General features: G+C 45.2%; 2 pseudogenes; one reads left to right on the top strand and one right to left on the bottom strand.

Annotated features, from left to right (window-relative positions):
* Gm14695 (predicted gene 14695) lies at nucleotides 1,248-4,128 on the bottom strand (annotated as a pseudogene).
* Nucleotides 10,848-12,253, top strand: Gm14758 (annotated as a pseudogene).

The raw sequence follows: 24,920 nt of genomic DNA, 5'->3' as shown, positions 1-24,920 counted from the left end.
TGTCATGAGTAGTAGCATGAAGTGAAATCCATACACAGGCTGCAAGCATGTGCCCTCAATCCTTAAGAAAGTTTGACTAGTAGTGTGAGCAGAATTCACAGCCCTGCCACGAAGCGTTCCCAGAGGTGTGACCCAAATCAGTCCAGGCCTTACAAAGAACCCCCTTGAATCATGTCCAACCCTATTCCTGAAATACTGCACAGAGGCAGAATTGCTTCTGCTACCAGACCCACAAAAAATTCCATGCAGGTACCTAAGTAACACCTGCCATCCAGGAAAAGATCTCCTAGAGACCCTGTCTCATTCGTGAATCTTAGAATTTCTTACAGATACACCAGCTTATACTAGAAGGTTTCTATGTGGCTTTGTGTTTTCTTGTATGTGTGTGTGTGTGTGTGTTTCTGTTTTCTATGTGTGTGTTTGTGTGTGTGTTTGCATGCGCATGCATGTGTGCTCTGATGTGTCCAGGTTTGTCCTTATGTGTCATTGGGAATACATGCTTGTGAAGAGTTGTGTAGTGGCCAGAGGTCAAGTTCAGGTAACATTCCTCAAGAACTGTCTACATTGTTTTCTCCTATAACATCTCTCATGGCCCTAAGATTCCATGAGAACACAAGGCTAGTTGACCAGGGAGCTCCAGGGACCCAGCTGTCTCTGCCTTCTCAAAGCTGAGATCAAAGTGAGAGCCACCCTGTCCAGCTTTCCAAATGGGTGCTGGGGATTAAACTCAAGTCCTGGGGCTTTCAGGCCAAGGACTTTACAAGCTGCTCTGACACCTTACCTTGGCGATGGGAATTACTAAAACCCTTTGTTATTTGCAGACTGAGCTACATTTCTTAATTTGAAAGTTGACATAAAACCACCAGAACAGAACATTTTGTTTCTTCATTATGCCTGAGACAGGAGTGAAAGACTAAACAGTCTTCTGCCTGTTTTTCTTTTACACATTGAAAGGACTAACGAGCACCAAAGGGCCATCAAGTATTTCATTGTGGTGTCTGGATGTGTCTGAGGAGTCTGCATCCATGACCACCCCATGGGAAACAAACTCTCCAGGAATCTTCTCTCTCTCTCTCTCTCTCTCTCTCTCTCTCTCTCTCTCTCTCTCTCTCTCTCTCTCTCCTTCTCTCTCTTACTCTCTCTCTCTTCTCTCTTCTATCTCTCTCTCTCCTCTCTCTCTCCTCTCTCTCTCCTCTCTCTCTCTTTTCTCTGTCTCTCTTCTCTCTCTCTCTCTCTCTCTCTCTCTCTCTCTCTCTCAAAATGCTCTGGAGGTTTTCATTCAGACTTCTGAAAGAGGCATTTACATCCTTTTTAAACTGCTTCCTCTTTTCCATAAGAAGTCCTGTACCATCATCACCTGTGTGAGAAGGGAAAAGGCATCATTTAAGTCAAATATACAGAGGAAGAAGAAGAGTTGGTTCATCCCAGACACACCACCTACAGGACAGCACGAATAACTATGCATCTGCATCGGTTGTCTTTTTTTTCTTTTTTAAGATAGGGTCTCTTGTAGCCTAAGCTGGTCTCAAACTTGCTAGTAACTGAGGCCAACTTTAAGATCCTGATTCTATCTCTACTCCCTAAGTGCTAGGAATACAGGAGGGGGCATCCTGCTTGACTAAAGAATGCCACTGACAAACAATTTTCTGGACATGTCAAACCCAAAGAGTTCCTCTGCAACCAGAAAGAGCAATGCTGTCAGACATCCTTGCTTGTATGAGCTGACTCTAAACTCTGACTAAGAATTGATGATGGCTCTCTAGTAATGCTGTCTGGGTTTGCCTATACAAGTGAATAAAACCTGCCTTGGTTGGAGGGGCATGTGGTACACTGGGGTTGTTACCATGGACGACAGAAAACATGCTAGTGTGGCATGCACGGTGTGCACAATACAATCTATCTTGCTTTTCTTCCCAGTGCTGCCTTCAGAGTTCCCTGACAGGTTCCTAAATGTCTACAGACTAAAGGCTATTTTCCCAGCTCTCCTTTGGCAGGGGGTCCTGGAGGAGAGCAACTTTGGAAAGGCATAAGAAATGACTTGCTTCAGAATTTGAAAGAAAGCTGTTGAAATCTGACATACCATTCCTGCAGTAAGTTAAAGAGCAGAGATATATCTGCTCACCCATCATCTCTAGTGACAGTCTCCAGCCATGCAGGAAGCAGGAAGCAGCCTGGGCTACAGCTCCAACACTTCCCCTGCTCACATCAGCCTGTTAAAAGTTAAGGTAAAGGAAACCCCCGAAGGTCAAAGGACAACTTAGACTTCAGAAATATCATCTGAGAAACAGAACTGTTCCAGAGTTCTGTTGTCTCTCAGTGACCACATTCTCACTGTGCGTAAGTCAGAGGGTTGGAAAGAAAGTTCTGGGACTACCAAGGTCTGCTCAAACCTACCTTTGAAATCCTGCATCTTCTTCTCAACAGGCTCCCTGTGGCTAAAACAACACAGAATTCTTTTTTTTTTAATGAGGTATTTATTTCATTTACATTTCCAATGCTATCCCAAAAGTCCTCCATCCACTCCCCCACCCACCCACTCCAACTTCTTGGCCCTGGTGTTCCCCTGTACTGAGGCACATACAGTTTGCAATACCAATGGGCCTCTCTTTCCACTGATGGCTGACTAGGCCATCTTCTGATACATATGCAGCTAGAGATATGAGCTCTGGGGGGTACTGGTTAGTTCATATTGTTGTTCCTCCTATAGGGTTGCAGATCCCTTTAGCTCAGAATTCTTAATTGAGGACAAGCATCCTAAGTTTGCTTTAAAGGGAAAGGAGAAAATTGTGCTGTATTGCAGAGGCTAGAGCTCAGGTTTTCCTCTCTTTGGGTCATTAATTTTATTCCTTTGTCCTTGTTTTCGTACTGAGCTAAAGCGTCCTTTTAGATAGATACATATGGGTGCATGGCTAAGGGTTACTTCTTGTAGCACAATTGACTGAGAGCCTACTGTATCCCCAGGAATCCCACCCCAGCTGGGTTTGGGTGACTCATGGGAAATCACACCCCAGGTGTTCCCTTCCCAACTGCAGGCAGCTGCACAGAAGTAGGGGATTTTATATTAAACATTCACTAGGATCCTTTCACGGTGCAGCACAAGGTTTCATAAAGGCATCCTCACCCATGTGTCCTGCACTCCAGCCACATTCACTCTCCTTCTTCCTCAAGCCCCTCCTGCAGCTATTCATCCTACATCACCCAGTGTCACCTTAACTTTTATCCCAGGTGACCGTGTGCCACCCCCAGAGTCTGCCTCAAACCACCTCCCCTCAACTCCTGCAAACCTTCCCCTCAACTGGGTATTGCCTGCCTCTTGCCACTCTCCTCTCTGAGTTCAGGTTGTATCATTTTATTGACCCACTTGTAATCCAGGATCCTCAGAGGAGAGACAACAGACAGCAGTAGTCTCTTTGATGTTGACCTATTTCACTTATACACACACACACACACACACATACACACACAAACATGCACACACACACCTGACACTTAGATCAATTTCATGGTATGGGGAAGGGAAAACTTTGCAAATGAAGCATTCTGCTCTCATCATCCTGCATGGGAAACAGCTCCACTCAAGAGTTGGTTGAGCCCAGATCAAACACAAAGGTTTAGAAGCAGTCTTCTAGGAACTCACACCCCTCCCCCCACACCCACCCCCACAGGTGACACTCGGCTTGGCCCCAGTCTAGGGACAGCAGATACATGTACATGCATGAGCCTTACAAGTAAATTCCCTGTGACCCCTGGGCTTCTTCAGAGGCATGTTGGTTTCTGTGAGCCTTGTATCTATCTCTGCTACTGGCTGAGAATGTCACGTGGGGACCGAAACCCAGAGCATGCTTGAGAATCAAAGGTCAGAGTCTGAATCCCCCATGTCCCATCCCTTCCTCCATGCCCACCCAGCTGCAATACCATGGAATGGCCTGATGAGTATCAAACTGCCCCCATGTTCCCTATGCCAAGTAGTAGAGTGTCCCCACGGTGGGGCCCAGCCCCATAAGCCCCATATCAGTTGTTACCAGGGTTAACTGCATCTGAGTTTTTGAAGTCATTTGATGGGAGAGTCTTATGTACTCTCTGGTGCTTGCCACTTTTCTTCATGGCCCAGTATTCCTTGTTTGACATGGCTGGAACCTTCCTGGGTCAGATAGGACTCCTGAAAGTAAAGACACTGAATTTCATGAGCCTAAATGAAAACAGAGACCAGGACTCCAGAGGATGTAGCCACATGTGCTGGAGCAAAGAGGAGGTGGGAGTGTGACATCAATATCCCTCCGGGCCCAATAACATCCTTTCCCATTTTTCTGGCTGAATGCAGAGCTCTCCACAACCTAGTAGTCCCCAGTCTTAGCTCTTTCTCCTGATTTATTGTCACCAGGTTAGGACAAGCTTGACTAGACCCATGAATCCAATGTTGGTGTCTAGTCACAAACACCAATCCACTGGTGGCCAATGAGGTCACTGGAGCCGTGCCCTGGCAAGCAATGGTTGAGCCCTGCTGCGCAGTCAGGTGAATTTCGAACCACTCTCAGTGTAGATGCTTTGGAAGAAACTCAGGGACCCAAGCCTCCAAGAGAGAACCAAAAGAATACACCAGAGGCAAATGCAGAGATTCCCCGATGCAGTCACCCAAGATGACACACAGCCTGTGGAGGGCATGAAGTCTCTCTGCTCACAGACAAGGAATGTGAAGGGATGTGAAGCATGCAGGCAGGCTTGTCTCTTTTACACAAGGAATGTATATGCCTCTTTTCCACCCAGAAGGTTGGGAGTAGATTTTTTTAATAGCCTGGTGGTCTGTGCCTCGTGTGTGGTCAGGTCACACGAGAATCCCCCCTCCCACTCCACCCCACAATACCCCACCCCACCCCCGTTTATCTTAGACTCTCCCTCCCTAGACCTTCATCCGCAGTTTTGTTCTCAGTCAGTAGACTGAGATGTCAACAAGTATTTTATAGCCTGGTGACCTCAACACTATCTGCATGACAGAAACCACACCAGATCCTAGGGCCCTAAGCAGTAGAATGAATCCTCATGGTAAAAGTCACCTATACTTTGCAAAAGGCTTTCCATGTATTTAGGCCCAAATATTCCTTCTGCACATGGAATTGAGAATACTGTTACAAGGGAACTTATCTTTCCCAAAATTGCACTGTACTTAAATATGTCCTAAATAAACTGCCCAGGGTCAGACCCTAGAAGTTTGAACCAACAGGCTAGAAGGGAGCATTTAAAAACCATCATTCAAAGAAGGTTTTGAAAAAAATTAAAGTTACAAATTCCCAGTCTTTACAAATTAAAACACTAAAATATCAGTCCCTTTAAAATAGCCAATCTCTTAAAACCCAAAGTCTTTTAAAACTCAAATTCTCTCAAATGTGGGCTCCAGTAAAATACTTTCTTAATTCCAGAAGGAAAAATCAGGGCATAGTCACAATCAAATCAAAATCAAACTCCAATCTTCTAGTGTCTGGGATCCACTCACGATCCTCTGGGTACCTCTAAAGCACTTGGGTCTCTCCTCCAGCTCTGTCCTCTACAGCACACACAGCTTGTCTTCTAAGCTCTGGCTGGCTTCACTCCACTGCTGCTGCTGTTCTTGGTGGTCATCCCATGGTACTGGCATCTCCAAAATGCTGGGGTCTTGCTGCAACTGGGCTGTACTTTCACCAACAGCCTCTTTTTACCAATAGGCTCTTTTCTCATATGATACCAAGCCTCATCTCCTTTGCATGACCCCTTAAGTCCTGGGCCTTCAACTGCCACTGAGGCTGCACCTTCACCAATGGCCTCTCCTGGCCTCTCACAGTGCCAAGCATCAGCTGTTCTTCATGATGGACTGTAATGCCCTTCATGTAACCCCTTCATGCCTTCAAAGCCAGTACCATCTGTGTGACTCTTACACATTTCCACGTCCAGCTGCCAGCACGAGGTACAACCGTGGCTGCCTCTGGAGCACAGCTTCTCTGTGCTCTCAGAAAACACTTCCCAGAAGATTTTACTGCAGTGATGCTGGTCTTTTTCTAATCAATGCTAATTTCTTAGGTCCAGATGACCAGCATCAACTGCCCCAGTAATGTAAATGTTTCACTTCAGTAGTTCTGGTATCTTGTTCAGCCTCACCCAGCTAACCAGAACCACAGAATCTTAAATCAAAACAGCAAATGTCCCTGATAGGGTCTTTAAACTTCCCTCTGAAATTTCATAAGCCAGTCCTCCATCTTCTGTACTGCTCTCAACATTATTCTTTTTTAATTTTTAATATTATACAAATACATTTTATTCATCAAACACATTAATGACATTGAGTATTTTGAGAATCAAATAATACATAAAAATTTGTTCAACTTCTATATTCACATCCTTTCATATGCTAAAAATATTGTTAATGAACATTTAATATTATATCTAATTTTGAATACTAAATTGTTTCAAAACATACAAAATATTCTTTGGGAATTAAGCATAGTAAAACACCATAATATATTAAAAATAAATCTTTGAAAAATATATTCAAAAGCTCTTATATGGTACCACCTGACATAGTGAGAGAGCAATAAAAATGCATTATATAAGTGACCTCATGGTGTATTAACTCTGACTGTGAAGTCCAGTGAAAGTTCCAGTCTCCTAGAATGTAAAAGATATTTTCATATCACATTGCCACAGAAGAAAAGGGCCATCTAAGCCCTTTGACTTCAGACATGAAGCTTCCAGATTTGGAGTTTGCACTGCTGGATTTAGGTCTGGTTTTGGTCCAGTATTTCCTCACTGTGATGGTTTGTATAAGCATGGCCCAGGGAGTGACACTATTAGAAGGTGTGACTTATTGGAATAGGTGTGTCACTATGGGTGTGGGCTTCAAGACCCTTGTCCTAGTTGACTTGTCCTTTGGAACAAGATCTAGAACTCTTCCTACATCATGTTGGCCTGGATGCTGCCATGCTCCCACTTAGATGATAACGGAGTGGACCGTGGAACCTGTAAGCCAGCCCCAATTAAATGTTGTCCTTATAAGAGTTGCCTTGGTCATGGTGTCTATTCACAGCAGTAAAACCCTAACTAAGACACTCATTAAGCCTCCTTACCTCCTGGTTGGAATGTTAATAACTATTCTGTGCCGTTATATGTGGTCTTAAGCTGGGATTGTTCCCTGACTCACTCACAACTCAATTATCCCTTTTATCCTATTCTATGCCTGCCACATGGCGGTTACCTCTCTTTGGTTTCATATGTCCAGCTTCCTCTGAGTCAGGGTGGTGAATATCCTGAGCCTCACTATTTCTCAGAGACTCTCTCTCTCTCTCTCTCTCTCTCTCTCTCTCTCTGTCTCTCTCTCTCTCCCTCCCTCCCTCCCTCCCTCCCTCCCTCCCTCCCTCCCTCCCTCTCCCTCCCTCCCTCCCTCCCTCCCTCTCCCTCTCTCCCTATCTTTCTCTCCCTGGATGTCCTGCCTTCTAATCCTGCCTCAGCTTATTGCCCATCAGATTTTGATTGACAGGTAATACTTCTACACAGTACACAAGAGATTATCCCTACAATGTAGTTTACCTTTTTGATCTCACAGGGAATTACAAAAGAGATTATCTTGAGTCTCAGAAGAGACTTGGGGCTTTTAAACTGTGTTGAGACTGTGAAAGTCGATGGGAAATTTAGAAATAGACTAAATGCATTTTGCACTGTAATATGTCGATAAGACTAATGCAAGTTGGGGGTTGGAATGTGGTGATTTGATGAGAATGGCCCCAAGTAGGCTCCTATGTTTGAATGCTTGGTCCCCAGTTGGTGGAACTGTTTGGAAAGCATTATGTGTGGCCTTGTTAGAGGAGATGTGTCACTTAGGGTAGGCATTCAGGTTTCAAGAGACTCACACCATCCTCAGTGTCTCATTCTCTGCCTCCTAGTTACAGATCAAGATGTAAATTTTCACGCTGGGCAGTGGTGGCACACGCCTTTAATCCCAGCACTTGGGAGGCAGAGACAGGCAGATTTCTAAGTTTGAGGCCAGCCTGGTCTACAGAGCAAGTTCTAGGACAGCTAGAGCTACACAGAGAAACCCTGTCTCAGAAAAAAAAAAGAGAGAGAGAGATGTAAACTTACAGATGTTTTTGTCCCTGTGCCTTTGCTTTGTGACATAATGGACTCTAAATCTCTGAAGCCATATCCAAAAATTAAACTCTTCTATAAGTTACTTTGGTTATGGTGTCTTATCCCAGTCATTAAAGAGTAATTAGGATGGTAGTCTACTTTTATTTTCTGCAGTAGCAAACAATTAAGCAGTCCCCTCTTTGAGCAACAGCGCAAGAATGGGGAAGAAAGTCCTATAAGACCAATGCAGGTCAGTTGTTAGGCTTCCAAGATAAAGTAGAAGCCAGTGGAACATATGATCCCAGAAGAAAGATCTACTAACTTGAAGAATGTTAAGTTATACTTAGCTACATTTGCGTGGCTGGGACATAGCACAGAATGCACTGAAAAGTCAGAGGGTCAACACACACATGCTAACCTAGTCCAGATAAGAGGTGCTGTAAATATTGAGTTTGCTAAGATCTTGTGAAAAATGAAGATTAAAAAATGAAAGCTGCATTTGCTGCTCATGTTGGTGCTTTACTTACTTCCTTTTTTTTTTTTTTTTTTTTTTTTTTTTTTTTTTTGAGACAGGGTTTCTCAGTGTAACCAGCTCTGGCTATCCTGCTTTGTAGACCAGGCTGGCCTCAAACAAGTGTTGGGATTAAAGGAAGGCATGTGCCAGCATTCCTAGGTTTGGGTTTTTTTTTGGGGGGGGTGCATGCTTTGTACCTTTAATACCAATTCCTGGGAGGCAGAGGCAGGCAGACCTCTGTGAGTTTGATGGCAGCCTTGTCTATATAGAGAGTTCCAGAACAGCCAGGGTTTCCTAGAGAAACACTATCTGAAATATACAAATTATAAAATACAAAAAATGAAATAAAGGTGAGTGTAGATCCCTTTGGTGGAAACAGGTCCAGTGTATCTTCCTGGATCTTATCTTTTCTGACCTCCTTGTTCTTGTCATGTCTTATAAGGATTCTCTGATGGGGACAGACCACCATGGCCAATCCAGACACCCGTATACCAGACATCATCAGTATATCACTAGACACTGTGAGTTCTCTCTAAACTGTCCCCTGAAGATGGGTGAGACACACGAAGACCACATCTACTTCCATGTTCAGCAAGAAAGGTAAGATGGCAATGGTAAAAGTCTGGTTAAGGTACCATTTGCCACAAAACACTGCCTGTGTTCCAGGCCTTCCCATCACAAAAAGGCTTGTGTTAACCCAGGCTGCCCTCTCGTCTCTGTCCCGATTTCACCATTCAAGTGTGCCTCTGGTTCCCAATAGACCAATCCCCCAGCCATGAAAGTTCCCACTATTTTCTTGGATGGGTTCCCCTAGGAGTCCTTCACATTTTCCATGAACCCCACTCTCCAGTGAACACCCCACCACCACCACCACCCCCACCCCCAGACTGTATGGAATCACACAAGTGAAGCAATCTGCTCTGACTCTCTTGCTGTGACCCTGCAGAATCCATCCAGCCCTACTCAGCCTATGGACCAAACCACCCTCTGGAGAGTCCAACTAGGACTGTTCAAAATGCCCTCTGAGTCCTGAGGAACTGTATCGTCCAGAGTCAGGCAGACACCACTACACAAGCTGGGGACATGAGGTACCAATGAGTCCCTATAGCCTGGGTCTCCTGGGTCTCTTGTGACCACCCAGGTCACATGGGACTTTGAGGATGACCATATCACCAGGATGGTCTTTTTGTGTCTTGTCTTGTCTTACTCTCTGATCTCAGCAGTGCCTATCAATTCATCTGCAACCTGCATGGCCACTGGATCATCCACTTTGTGAGGCCATATAGTCCCTCACCAATTCAGCACCACCAGATAGCAGGAAACACCACTTCTAGGCACCAGTTTCAGCCCTGCCCTTCAAGAGCATGAACAAAGCATGCTTTATTCACCCTTAAAGCATATCTTTCTTCACTGTAAATGGGAAAACCACCTACACTCCCCAGTTTCCTGCCACGGACTCCAACCTAAGGCCACTGCCCTTGCAGATGGTTCCTCGATGCCATGCCTCAGGTTGTGTCAAATGATTCCCAGGGCTTTGAAAACACCGTTAGTGTCCACAGGACAAGTGCTCCTGTGATCATCCTGCTGACAATTCCTCCGTCCATCGCCCAGTTCTGGGAGGGAAGCAAATGCCTCTGAGCCAATCCCATCCCATGCCATCCCATCCCCAGCACAGGGTCCAGCCTTAGGAATGTGAATGAGTACCATACCGGGAGGCGATGAAGATCTGTCTCTGATCTCGGCCAGCAGTGAGGGCTGTGTTGGGCTTTCTCTTTCAGCCACACTAACCTGTGTCATTAAGGGATGCCTGCCTGGTGACAGGTACAGGGCATCATTGTGTGCAAGGGTCTGAGTTCAGGGGGCAAATTTTGGGCAGACTATCTCAGCGGAACCATCTCTCAGGGTCCCAACAGCTATGTTTATCCTGGGCACAGGCTGGCCATGCTTGCGCAGGTGCTCTTGCAGCACCATGCACTACTGCTGCCACAGTGAGCTCCTGAAGCTTCAGGCTTTCTGTGTCCCACCCTCAATAGTGGAGAAAATTGAGGGAATTGTACATTGAAAGGTTCCATCAGTACAAGCCACCTAGGAGAGGAGCCGAGTGAGGGAGCAGGAGTTGTAGGGCCCCCAGAGAAACCCACCAAGAGTCAGGCTCAGCTGGGAACCAACCCTCGCGAGAACTTACTTGCGCAAGCGCAGTGCGCACACATGTGGTGTGATGGGTGTTAGCGGGTTGTAACAGCCACCTCACCTCCATAGCTGAGCCTCAGCGATACAGCTGCATGAGCTGGGGTCGCTGAGTGGAAAGTCATAATTGCCATGCAGGATCCCGGTGAGGACGACGCAGGTTGCAGTACAGGGGTTGACGAAGGCAGCGAGGATGGGCAGCATAGGCCTCAAGCTGCAGATGCCCAGGCTAGCTCTCAGAGTTTGGCGACTGAGGATGACCAGGACAACTCCCCTGGTGAGAGTGGCCTACAGGATGCAGGCAGTGAGGCTGCTCCAGGCAACTCCCCCTCAGGGAGCCCTGGAGTGTCAGGAATGTCAGCTGAAGAGGAGCTGTCCTTCCTCAGGACAGGCAGGTGCCACTTCTCCCTGGGCCCAGCAGAGATGCTGTGACAACTGCAAGTCGACTCCTGGAGTTGTATCCTTTCCCTTCAGAAGACCCTTGGCAGGGCCTATGGGAAGATAGGAAGGATAAAACGAGAAACGGGGTGGGGGGCGGGGGCTTTTGAGTGAGTGAGCGGGAAGACTGACAGCAGGGTGGGGAAGAGACAGAATGGTACACTCTGGGCTCTCCATCCAAGAAGTAATGTCGTGCTGGCAGGACAGGGAGACGTCTAAGGCGGGGAAGATTTCAGGGTATAGGTGAAAATCTGAACTACTGGGGAGGTGGGAGGTGGGAGGTGGGTGAGGCTTGTTTCACGTAGTCAGAAACATGGTTTAGGGGTAGTCCTGGTCTTGGGTGACAGAAGATGGTAGTGCCAGACAGATCTTAGAAGTGTACCAGGCCACATAGCAATAGGAAACCTAAAGGTGGATGGTACCTTAACCATAACCTCCTTCCAGCTCTGTGAGAGTGCCTTTCTCTTCTGCTGTGGAGGCAGACATGGCCCGCAGGTCCCTGGTCGCCAACACCCAGCGTCAGCTCTTAATGGTTCCACAGGAGTACACTGTGAATGACAGTATCTTAGCTGTGTCAGTTTTCCAAAACTCTGGAGTGGGGGTGGCCTCAGGGTTGGGAGGCAGTGTACACTGTAGGGGCTTGCTAGTGGAGATGTGGGTGAGTTAGGTGTAAGTGGGAAGGCATGGTGTGATGGGCCTGAGCAGACTCCTTCATCGTTTCCCTCATGGTATCTCTCTCTCACATTTAGTAGGTGGACTACAGAAGACCCCGTTCTCTTCCGAATTTCCATCAATAACTTCCTTGATCAACTCTCCCTGGTCATGAGAAACATTCAACACCTTCAGTTTGTGGCTTTTAAACGAAGAAGAGAAAGAAGTCGTAATAACTGATCTGTTACCTGTTACAGGACAAGACAGAAGCATTTCATGCTTTTGGTAATTGTCACCTTGCTTTCAAAGTTCAATGTTTTTGTCGCTCATATGCCCTCTATAAGTCTCTTGATAGGCTTGTTTCACTATTGCTAAAGGAACAGGTACTTAAACATTCATTGCTGAGCAAAATACAACTGACCTACTACGCTTTTTTTGTTTGTTTGTATGACTTAACTTTTGTTTGTCTATGGCAGAAATCTCTACTCTTTTTTTTCCCCACGTGTATGCTTCTGTGAAGAAGTTCTGGCATTCAGAACTTCTTGCAGTCCAAACTAATTTAAGTTCCTAGATTTCTTGAGATCTAAAGTAATTTAAGACAGTTTAGGAAATGGAAGAAAAAGGAATTTAGTTAAGGCCATTTATTAAGCACTAAATACAGTAATGTTTGAAATAAGAAGAGTTTAATGTGAAAAACAGTGCTTACCTTGCGATCAGGAGATAATGCAGAGTACCATTCAACAAAGAAAAAAAAATTGTGTGACTTCATTGTTTTCTTTGACATATCTTTGTCCTGTTTGTTGTTGTTGTTGCTGCTGCTGTTGTTGTTGTTGCTGTCTTGGTTTTGGTGGTGGTGGTGTTTGTTTTAGAAACCTCTTCTTGTTTGGAGAGATAGAGGACTCATCGGTTAAGAGCACAGGCTACACTTCAGAAGGATATAGGTCCAGTTCCTAGCGTGCACATGGTGACTAACAACACTTTGTAACTCCATTCCAGGGGAATCCAGTGATATCCTCTGCACACAAGTGGTGCACAAATGCTCATACAAAGACCCACAAGCAAAATCTAAAAATTTAATTTAGAAATGTATTAGCCCTACAGTTATATTAATATTCTAATTATATAAAATTGGCTTATGAGGTTTTAATATTATATCAATTTTTTCAGAATGTATAAAGAGTCCTTCATTTTCTGAAAATCTTTTGTTGTTGTTCTTTCATATATTTTGTAAATTAAATCATTGGGGTTTATTTTCCAAAGGCTTTTCTTAGTTTTTTTTTTCTTTTCATCCTCTCTCAGTTTCCCTTCCCTTCATTCTTCCCAGACCCCACCCACCCTACCACACTTCTCTCTCTCAGATCCACTCCTCCTCCATTTTCCTTCAAAAAAGAGTCGACTTCCCAGGGATCTCAACTGAACATGTCATAACTAGTTGCAATAAGACTAAGTAGAAACCCTCATATTAAGGTTGGACAAAGTAACCCAGTAGGAGGGAAAGGATCCTGAGAGCAGGCAAAGGAGTTAGCGATACTCCAGACTCCTATAGTTGGGCGTCCCACAAGAAGACCCAGCTATACAGCCATGAGGTATATGGAGAGGGCCTACCTTCAACCCATACAGGGTCTGTGATTGTCCCTTCAGTCTCTGTGATCCCCTATGAGCCCTGTTTAGTTGATTCTGTGGGCTGTATTCTGGTGTCTTTGACCCCTCTGTCTCCTACAATCCCCCACCCATTCTTTTTATTTCATTTCATTACATATTTTCTTTATTTACATTTCAGATGTCCCTTTTCCTGGTCTCCCTCTGAAAACCCCCTCTCCTTAGCACCTCCCCTCTCCCCCTGCTCACCAACCCACCCACTCCCACTTCCTGGCCCTGGCATTCCCCCACACTGGAGCATAGAGCCTTCAGGGCTCCTCTGGCTCTGTGTAATGTTTGGCTGTGGGCCTCTACATCTGCTCCCATTAGTTGCTGGATGATGCGTCTCCAATGACAATTGGGCTAGGCACTGACATATGAGTGTAGCAGAATTCCATTACCATTTTCTGAAATTTAAAGCAAACTCCATTACATAAAACACCCTAATGTAACCATCAAGTGTTTAGGCTTACCCACTTTTCCCCATATAATAAATAATTTTGTTCATGAAAACTTAACTTCCTTAAGTTATATTAGAAGAAGCAGAATCTCTGAGTTAAACATTTAGAGATAGACTACAAAATTTTCTCCATGTGTACTATTCAGCCAATTTCTAATATGGCTCCACAAATCTTGGTCTGCCATGCCTAACCTCATGACCACTGCATTGGTTGTTATCCAACAAGAGTGAAACACTGATTTGGTGTGAGAGCACAAGAAAGTAGAAACAACAGAGTGGAAATTCTGTGGCTCTCAGGCCTTTCAGATTAATGTAGGATAGCAATGTGTGTGAGTGTGTGTGTGTGTGTGTGTGTGTGTGAGAGAGAGAGAGAGTGTGTGTGTGTGTGTGTATGTAGGGGGTGGGTGGGTGTGTAATTGTTTGTATTTGTGAAGTGGTTCCTACTGTGTCCAAACAGCCTGCATGCAAAAATCTTGCTAAACTCACTCATTCATTGGTTCTTCTGACTGTTTTGTAGGCTCCATCAGATTTAATTTATATATAGGGTGAAAGAAAGTCAGTAAAGGCAATTTTATTTCTTTTACATCTGATACCATTTCTTGATTTGTTTCTTTCTTTGATTTGTCTTGGGTGTTCCCAATCCTTCTATCTGTCCATGGCTTGTTTTGGATGGGTGTCAGGCCTCTCTGAGAGCCCTGGCTGCTGCCTCCTGAATGATGAGGCTTTGTGTGCAGATGGACCAGCACAGACTCAGGATCCTGCCTAGGTTGGGTTGAGCAGTTACCTATGATAGGTCCCATCTGTACAAGTTCCCAGGAGAAGGGCTGTGTGAGGGAGGAGTGGTGGTTTGGCTCTCAGAGAGACCCCTTGATACCCAAGGCCTAGGTGGAGTTAAGACTCAGCCAGAACCAAGCCTCTCGAGATCCTGTCTGCACAGATGGCAATGGGCTTCACATAAGCACTGTATATAAAGGCTGGAGCCTTTCACTTCACTCATTCAAGAGACAGTGAGTGGTACAGTTCTGTTGGAGGCCGGTGCTGAGAGGAACATTATTGACACCACCATGCAGTACTTCTTTCACCCATATGTAAAAAATAAAATCTGATGGGGCCTACAAAACAGTCACAGGAACCAATGAGTAGGTTTAGCAAGATTCTTGCATGCAGGCTGTTTGGACACAGGTAGGCACCACTTCACAAACACAAACAATTACCACACCCACACACCTCCCACACCCACACACACTGCTATTCTACACTAATCTGAAAGGCCTGGGAGTCACAGAATTCCCACTCTGCTGTATGAAGCCAGAGGGGAGAGCAGACAGTGAGGAAGACAAGGGTAGACCTAGGCCTCAAGCTCTTCATGCCCCGTCTAGCTCGCAGCCTTCTGCATCTGAGGGTGGCCATGGCAGTTTTATTCCAGTGAGTGACCCAGAAGGTACTGGTAGCCAGGTTTTTCCAGACAGTCTCAGTCCCCAGACCACTCTGGAGTCAGGAGTGGCAGCTGCAGAGGCAGCCGTCCTTCCCCAGATACCAAATGTCTCTGGACCTAGTAGAGATGCTTCAACAACTGGAAGTCAACTCCTGGGGTTTTTACCTTTCATAGGACACACTTTTCAGGAGCTACAGGAACATAGGGAAGCTAAAGCAGACATATGTGACAGTGCCTGTCAGGGAGTCATGTGAGAGAATAATAACACTGAAAATTTGGCCTTTGGTATGTGTGTGTGTGCGCGCGTGCTTGTGCATGTGCATGTGTTTGGGGTGTGTGTGTGTGTGTGTGTGTGTGTGTGTGATATTTTTAATGCAGTGAAGAACATATGCACCCTGCAGCAAATGCTGAAGGCTGCTGGGACACTTATGTATGTTTCCAGTGCTGATCCAATCTCATTTTTCAAACTGATACAAATGGAACCCTTCACTATGGATTTCCTCTAAGCTGTCTCACCCACATGTGCCACTGATTCGGAGGGCCATAGAAACCCCCAGCATGGCATTATTCATGGGTTATACAGTATAACCCAGGGGTTATTCAGAGTGCCTGTGCAAGCAGGTCTTATCTGTCTTGGACAGTCTAAGATGTTAAGACACTGATAGATGGTTCCATTCACACCTTCACCAAAATTGACCATTTGGTCTGAGAATGCCATCTTATACAAGGAAGCTCCACATTCTTCACCAGGCAGGCATAATCTAATGGGGTTGATGTGGCTTAGTGAGAAGCCCCATTTTAACTCCTTTGGTGATCCAAGAAAGGGTCATGACCTGCATGTACTGCTGGCACTGAGGTCTCTTTCCATATAAGAATTTAATAGAGAGTCTCTTATTGCTACTGTCCAAAATAGCTGATGATTACTATAAAAAAGAACCCAGTGAAGGCATTGAGGGGGAAATTTTCCTGCAACAGCAGTATCATTGAGCCTCCAGAATATGGGATGCAATTCAGCTACAGGGTGACCAGTGCAAAAGAACATGCCAGTGCTGATAGAGACTAGATGAGCTAAGGATGATCAGCTGAAGGTTCAGTAGCTCTCTGGAGATCAAGTGAGGATTTCTGAGCAATGAGTAAAATTTCCATTCTGTCCCCTGTCACAAGACTGAGAAACTCACAGCTTGTATAATGTAACCATTTGGGGTACCTTTAAAAAAATACTTGGACTAGTGTAACCCCTGAAATAAACTGAAAAGAGACCCTCTGACAAGTCCCTCTTTCAAACAGCAGTCAGAATAAGCCTCGGTAGAGCCCCACCTGAAACAACATGAATATTTGTGACAAGCCCAGAGCTCTGAGGTTGCAGAAGGCTATGTGTGGGCAGGAGCTCATCACATCTCCCTTTATAGAGTCTCCTCCCCAAGGAGACTGTCACCACTTGAAGAGCCTGCATGAATCAGGAGAATCAGATGGGGAAGGCAGCAGCTGTGCCACTAGAGGGAGTCTCTGGCACTAAAAGGAGCCCCTGATGAATGACCTAACCAGGTCAGCAAAATTCAGAAAGGGACACTTTCCTTCCAGGGAGGTGATGGGACATCTAGCTCACAACCAACACCATCATTTTTTCTTTTCTTTTCTTTTCTTTTCTTTTCTTTTCTTTTCTTTTCTTTTCTCTTCTCTTCTCTTCTCTTCTCTTCTCTTCTCTTCTTTTCTTTTCTCTTTTCTGTTTTCAGCTTTATAAGGCTGACATAGATGAGCCTGCCCTATAATGAAGCTTTCTCTTAAGATGGCTACTAATTATTGCAGGTATTTTACAGTGACTGTTTAGCTCCACTGGTCAGGACGAACTGGATGTATAAATGTTGGGAATCATCAGCCTACAGCTTCCTATTATATTTGTAGCCTATCTGTCTTTCTTTCTTTCTTTCTTTCTTTCTTTCTTTCTTTCTTTCTTTCTTTCTTTCTTTCTTTCTTTCTTTCTTTCTTTCTCTCTTTCTCTCTTTCTCTCTTTCTCTCTTTCTTTCCTTCTATCCTCTTTCTTTCGTTCTTTCATTCTTCGTTCTTTCTTTCTTTCATCCTTCCTTGCTTGCTTTCTTGCTTTCTACCTACCTCCGTCCCTTCCTCTCTCCCTCCCTTCACTCCTCACTTCATTCATTTCATTCTTCCTTCCTTCCTCCCACCCTTCCTCCCTCCCTTATTTCCTACTTTCCTTCCTTCTTTTTGAAACCAGATACTCTTAACTTAGGGGTGTCCAAACAATGAAATGCGATGCCAGATTAGTATCATTTAAACATGTGACAGGGAACAAATACCAAAATGGTACCTAATCAGTCACTTAGCTGGATATAGAACCTGCAACTCACCAGCAGCAGCTGCCTGATGCCATGTGAAGAAACAAACTGGTTTTGGATTTTTTTTTTCTTTACAGCTCTAATGTGATATAATTTATTTGAAACTTAGTTTTAATAAAACAGGTTTTCTGAAATAAGTAAGTATATAAATAAATAGGCAGAGCCTTGCAAGTGATTCCACTTAGCAGGATAGGGTGGGAATGTTTTCTAGTGATTCAGTTTCCTGCTAAATGGTGGAACTCATGGAGCAAGGACGTAGAAGAGTAGAAAGCAACCATGCCAACTGAGGGACAAGGGACACAGGCTTTCTCATTCTCTTCCCCAACCCCACCCCCATTTTCCTAAAAATTAGCAACTGCAGAGGCACAATCCAGTTACCAAGTAAAACTTTATTTGAGCTTAGTGTCAGAACTCTTGTTGCCAACTTGTCATTCCTGATGATCAGGTTTTTTTCTTTTTGCCTGTTGCCTGTTTTGTCCTGAGAAAGGGCTCCACACAGCACAGGCTGGCCTCAGAATCAGCATGTAGCCAAGTACCACTTTGAACTCCTGCTCTTGCTGCATCTACTGATAGAGTGCATGAACCACGGACCCATAAACCCCTCCCGCCACCACCTGGTACCACCACCCTGGATCAATCCACTATCCCACATTTCACAACACCAAGCTCTGTCCACACTGGACCATCTCCACCATCCTTCTGTGCTCTCCTGTTGCCCGAGATGTACCTTACCCAGAAGTGACTCCTTGGTGCCCTCCAGAAAAATCCCCTAAGACCAACATACATACACAGGCACACAGACATGCCATAAACCTAGACCTGCTATTGACTGGACAGAACCTGACACAAATGTAGGCATCTTTCTCCTGGACCTTTCTGGCTGTGGGTCCAGGGTATCCATCTAGTCCTTACATAGTAGCCTGCACTGTCCTAGCATGGATCTTGCTTGTCTTCCCTCGCATGTCATCAACTACCCTGGGCCCAGAGCACACTGAGAGTGACCATAGGGACAAATTCCCTTGTACCTATCCTGCTGACTGTCCTTTCTAATCCAGTTTTCAATGTGTGTGTTCTCGTATACTCACGTGCACATGTACGTATACATGTGAGTGTTATGGATTTACAGGAAACAGTTCGAGCAAGGCAACTTGGTCGAACTAATATCAGGGTCTTGAGGTCTCCAGGTGTCTAGAACCCAGACCATGCCTGGTTTCATAGGCAGTCTGAACATTGCTGTCACGCTAAGCTTTCTGAAGCCTTGGGGTTGCATGACCCTTGTGAGTGGGCCAGTTTACCAAGAATGGGTGGTGTGGGGTCCATTTCAGCAATCCAGCTGCAGATCATCAGAGGTTCCTGAGGTGTATGCGAAGTACCAGTTTGGCCAGAGCCAATTCTCACTTGGTCCTGTTTTCACAAGCTCTGTGGGCCTCACTTCATGTGGTGCACTGTGGAGAACAGAGTGGGATTTGGAGCAGGCACCTCAGGCTTTCCTAGAACCTGCAGGGGGCGGTGGAGTCGGTGGTGGATCCCGAGACTGCCTGAGTAGCCATGAAGGACCACAGCAGCAGCGCAGGTGACTCACCGAACAGCAGAGAAGACCAGAGTTGCTGTCCAAGCTCTGGTGCCCAGGATAGTGGAGATGGTGACGAGAGGGCCGAGGGTAATGTCAGTGTGCCGAATAGTTCCGGCTGCTCTGGAATTCCCCGAGGTGGTGATGGCACAGAAGAGGACGAGAAGCCACCACAGGATCCAGAGCAGGTGGCAGAAGGCGAGGAAAGCCAATTCCTAGAGTTGTGTCCTTTCTGACGTTTGTGCCAGCAGCCGAGGGGTAGCCTGGAGGTGTCCTGAGATGGCCAGGGAGAGGGGTTGTGGGGACACCCCCCCAGCATGGGGACGTCTTGAGGAAGTGGTGGTGGAGGAACGGTGGGAATCGAGAGCCCTGGAGGAGGCAGCCGGTGTGGAGAGGGCAACAGGATGAAATCACCTTAACAGTCTCCCCACCAGTGACCTCACGGTGCCTTTCCTGTCCTTCATGGATGCAGTGATCGCGCATATGTACCTGACCCAGGATGAGGAGTCCCTGGAAGGAGCAGTTCACAGGGAGCTCACAGTGGCTGGCAGTGACCTGGTGATGTAAGTTCTAGAAGGGGAGGAGCCTGCTTGGGGGGAGTAGGCAGCTGTTTATTGCACCCCAGTGTACATTTGCAGACACCCAAAAGACTCACTGTGAGGAGGGGGTGTGGTGAGCCGAGCCTGTCGGAGCCTGACAGGGAGCCTGAGGGAGTCCTGGAAGGACTGGGTCCATGGGCTGCGCGGGAGGCATGGAGGAGGAGTGGGCTGAGTGAGCACTCAGTGGCTCCTAGTGTGACTTTTCCTCTCCCCTCGCTTTTAGTCGAGTAACTTCTGAAGACTCCGGCCTCTTCTATGGTTCCATCTCCTCCCTGCTCAGCCAGCTTTCTACAGTGGTGACTGCCCTGAGGTTCTTTGTGCCTGAGTTCTTCAGGCCTCATCTGGAGTAGAGGGCTTGGGCTCTCAGCATGCATCCTCCAGCCCGTACCCACTGTACCCTTCCCTAGGGCAAAGACTCCCACAGTAGTTGCTTTACTGGGGCAGGGAGGGTGGTGGTGGTAATCCATTCTCTGTGCTTGCCCTGGGATGGCTCAATGTTCGCCATCACTAAAAATAAAATGAAACTGGGAGACTAGTCTGTACCTGTGCCTGTGCCTGTACCCGTGCTATCCACCTGGTATTCAGCTATCTCTAGTCCAGATTTCCTCACCTCTGTCCCGGTGTGGCAGGAGAGTAGGAGAGTAGGAGAATAGGAGAGCATTTTGTCCAAATGCTCAAGTACAGTAAGGTGATTGCAGGTGTTTTAGGAAAGGTAAAAATCAGTTGGGTCCTGTCATTTAGTGTTAGCTACGGCCAGTACTTTAAAATGTGTTTAAAATGTTGAAGTCACTCCTGATCTGTATAAAAATGTCATAGGTAGAAACTTTTCCTACACTGGTTTAAAATCAGGACCTTGTGTCTAGTCTTGTAAGTTGTTAAGTCATGTTCAGTTGATATCCCTGGGAGGGCTGCTTTTTTGTGAATGAAAAGGGAGGCAGAGTAGATTTGAGGGAGAAGGGAGGTGTGGGGAGGGACTGGGAGAAGTAGAGGGAGGGCAAACTGCAATGTGTGAAGAGAAAAAGAAAAAGAAATAAAATAAAATCGTTTTGTTCTGGAAACATTTAGATGTGACATAAGAGCTTGCCAACTTTCTAAAACATGTCCACAAACATGTATCAAATAAATGCAATACAGCCCACCATGGGTGTTGACAGTCTGTAACCCTGGTACTTAGGAACCATAGCCAGGGGGACTGAGAATTCAAGGCAGGCATCTTCCAGGTCCTCTTCAGAAAAGGGCAGGCTCCAGGGCATATGAACCAAATATGTCAACAACAACACTGGGCAAAAATCAACAACACTGGGCAAAAATCCTCATATCAAGGTTGGACAAAGCAACCTGGAAGGAGTAAAAGGATCCCCATAGCTGGGAAAAGAGTCCAAGACAGCCCTAACTCTCACTCTTTGGAGCCCCACAAGGAGACCAAGCTACACGACTGTAACATATATGTAGGGAGCCTAGGTCACACCCATACAGGCTCTCTGATGGTTATTTCAGTCTCTTTGAGCCCCTATGAGCCTAGGGCAGTTGATTCTATGGATTTTCTTGTGGTGTCCTTGACCTGTTTGGCTCATACAGTACTTCCTCCCCATTGTCTGCAGGATTGCCCAAACTTCTTCTGTGTTTGGCTGTGGGTCTCTGCATTTGCTTCCATCAGATTCTTGTTGAAACCTCTCTGATGATGACTATTCTAGGCTCCAGTCTACAAGTGTAACTGGGTTTCATTAGGAATGCTCTCATTGACCTTTTCTCTTCCAGGTCGTGTGTGCTTCTATCTTAAGTCTCTGCCAGATATTTTAAGATAGTATGTTTACAGGGAGGTCAAACAACATGTTGTTCTAAGTTAGTGAAACTTTTCCTCCTTCAAGGAAGCTCATTAATGTCAGGAGTAAGCATTTTAATGGCTTTAGGAAGTTCCCAAAACTGGCTAGATTCACTAGGTTCCTTCTTCTCCAAGTGTCTGTAAGCAGGATAGACTGCTGAAAGACACTCTCAGATATGATGAAATGCCTGTCAAGAGGCTCGGATCAATTGAGACACCTGGAAAGAACAATTTCAGTCCACTGAGGTGACTGAATGTTGGAAAGTGTGCTCTGGGTTTCCAGGTTTTATGAATTGTCACCATGATGGGATGGACTTTCGTTGATACAGCTGTCTTTGCATCATTTCTGCTCCTTGATACACAAACTTGAACTTTAGTGGTATGCTTAGTTGTTTGGAGTTTGGTTGTCATCAATTACCCATTTCAGTAAGTAGATATTTGTTCATGTCTCTAGGGAATAGTGTCACATAACATCCCTAGATCCTCACCTGTTTGAATCTAGGTTCTCTGCAAGAGCAACAAGAACTCTTAACCATTGAACCATCTCTCCAACGTGATTTAAGTACTCTTTAATTTTTTATTAGATAATTTCTTCATTTACATTTCAAATGCTATCCCGAAAGTCCCCTATACCCTCCCCCCTTAAGTGCTCTTTTAAAATGATTTTTCTCAATCCTTACTTCTTTGTCAGAGACCATCCCGTGAGAAAGTGATCCCTTCACAATCTCCTTAACAAGTCAAAGTACTAAGAGCTGGTTGCCACCCTCTTCCTCCTTATTCCCTTCCTAACACCTAAGGCTGTGATATTTGAATAACAGTCCCCTCTTCCCTATCTCTTCCCGAGTTCCCACCACATCTAAGGACATGAGCTGTGCCTGAGCCCAGCTTGACTCCCAAGGCTGTTGATGAGGATCAAGCAAGGCTCTGGAGATAAGATGCAAAGTGCCTGCTGCTTGGCGCCTGACTTCAGCCCCCATGTCAGCAGTCGTCCTTTCCCTTGTTCTTTGTATAATTCTCCCTCGACCCCTCCCATATTCCCTGCGATGTATGCTTTAAAAAGAAGGCACCTCAGCCTAATAAACGAGACCTCGATAGGTTCAATCTACTTGGTCCTCCGACTCTCTTTCTTTTCCTCCCATTTCCTTCCAGGTTCTCAGTCCCCCTTGTACCCACGAATAACTGAATCCCGCGGGACGGGATACTTCTTCTTTGGAAAGGTTTAACAATTTACAATTGAAGTTATTTGTCAGTGTCCTAGTTATCATTAATTATCAATTTGACATCCCTAAAGACATCTGAAAAGAAAACACTGATTTGGGAATTGTCCAGATCAGACTTGCCTCTGGGAATATTTGTGGGAAGTTATCTTGATTATTAATTGTGGTTGGAGAGCCCAGCCCACTGTGAACAGCATCATCCTCAGGCAAGTAGTCCTGGACTGAATGTATGTATGGATATATGCTAGCTAAGCAAGTAAATGAGCCAGTAAGCAGAGTTCCCCCATGGTCCCTGTCTCTAAGTCCCTGCCTTGAGCTCCTGCTCTAACTTCCCTTAACGATGGATTATGATTTGGAAGTGTAAGCCAAATAAACCTTTTGCTTCCCATGTTGCTTTTGGTCAGAGAGTGAAACCAAAACAGTAATGAAGGACTTTCACTTTTATCATTTTCTATTTATTTTCCATAACAGTTACATCTTTGTTTGCTCCTCAGTTCCCCTCCCACCACTTCCCTCATTTTGTGTTAGATAAGTAGCTTCTGGTTACTTCTTTGATTCTGTTTTCATTACCTTCTCTATATCTGTTTAATACTGGTTACTCTCAAGATGACAATGGATGTGTTTTCTAGCAGTCTAGAGTGAAAGAAATAATTCATTGGTTCACAACAGATCTCTCTCTATGCAGCTCCACCACACTAGTTTTATTTCTTTTTCTTTTTAAATTATTTTCTACAATATATCTTGATCACATTGTTTTAATACAATGTATTTTGATCATACTGTTTTTATATTACCACTGTCAGTGCGACTGTGAACAAGTGTGTCTGCTCAAAACCCACTACTCTGGAGATAAGAAGTGGTTGGGAGGAGGACATATAAGAGCCAACACCACAAGATCATAGTGAGAAGTGGGTGGCTATCATCTCCAAAGTAAAGACCATCATTCAAAACTACATGAAAGGGGGCTAGAGAGAGATCTCAGCAGTTAAGAGCACTGGCTGCTTTTACAGAGAACCTGGGTTTGTTTCACAGAACCCACATGTTGGCTCACAACCATTTGTAACTCCAGTTCTAGGGTATCCAATCCCTTCATCTGAACTCTATGGGCACCAAGGCACACACATGGTTCATAGACACATGTGAAGACAACACACACACACACACACACGTTTTTAAAAGTAATTTAGAAATGAGAACTAAATGGCAGGTTTCCATCAGGAGGTAAAAGTGTTGCCATGGGACAATGGGTAGGAAGGCTACCTGTTGACCCGGGACTTTACCATCAGGGTGTACATTTTTGTACTAGCAAGAGCAATTCTGTTCTGCCTCATTCCTGCAAGGTTTTGTTGTTTTACAAAAACATTACTTTTCTGAGAGTAAAGCATTATTTTAAATGTTATGAAATAATACAAAAGTAACCAAGTCTTCTGGGTTCCGTAAATCTCAGAGACAAATTAGCAGTCAATAGTGGTACCTCAAATATGTTATTCTTCTGCTTTCTAGCCTCCACAGATTCAAATTGGAAATTACTGGTGCCATTGTGGATCCCTTACATGTGATTAATTGCTCCCCTCTGACTATTATCACTGTCTTTTCTTTTTGACGGTTTAATTATACCGTCTTCTTTTGTTGAGGGTTTGATAAATTGATAAAGCAGTTGTCCTTGCCGACTCTGCCCACTCTTTCCACACGCCTCTGGCTTTACTTTGAATTCTCGATGTCTTCATTACTGCCTAATTCTTTCTTGTTGCAAAAGCAAAATGGACTCTCAACTGAGTTTCTCACAGAGAGTTCATCAGCTACACACATACTTGAGGGCTGTACAGGTGCCATCCCCTCTTTCCTTACTACTTCAAAGTATGACAAGGGGTATCATACATGTTTCCCCAGACTACCTCTGTTCCTCTGGGCAGACAGATTTCCAGGGCACAATTAAGAAAATTAGATGCT

This window comes from Mus musculus, chromosome X (genome assembly GCF_000001635.26).
Source record: "Mus musculus strain C57BL/6J chromosome X, GRCm38.p6 C57BL/6J".
NCBI classification, from domain to species: Eukaryota; Metazoa; Chordata; class Mammalia; order Rodentia; family Muridae; genus Mus; species Mus musculus.
This window is presented reverse-complemented; position numbering and strand designations above follow the sequence as displayed.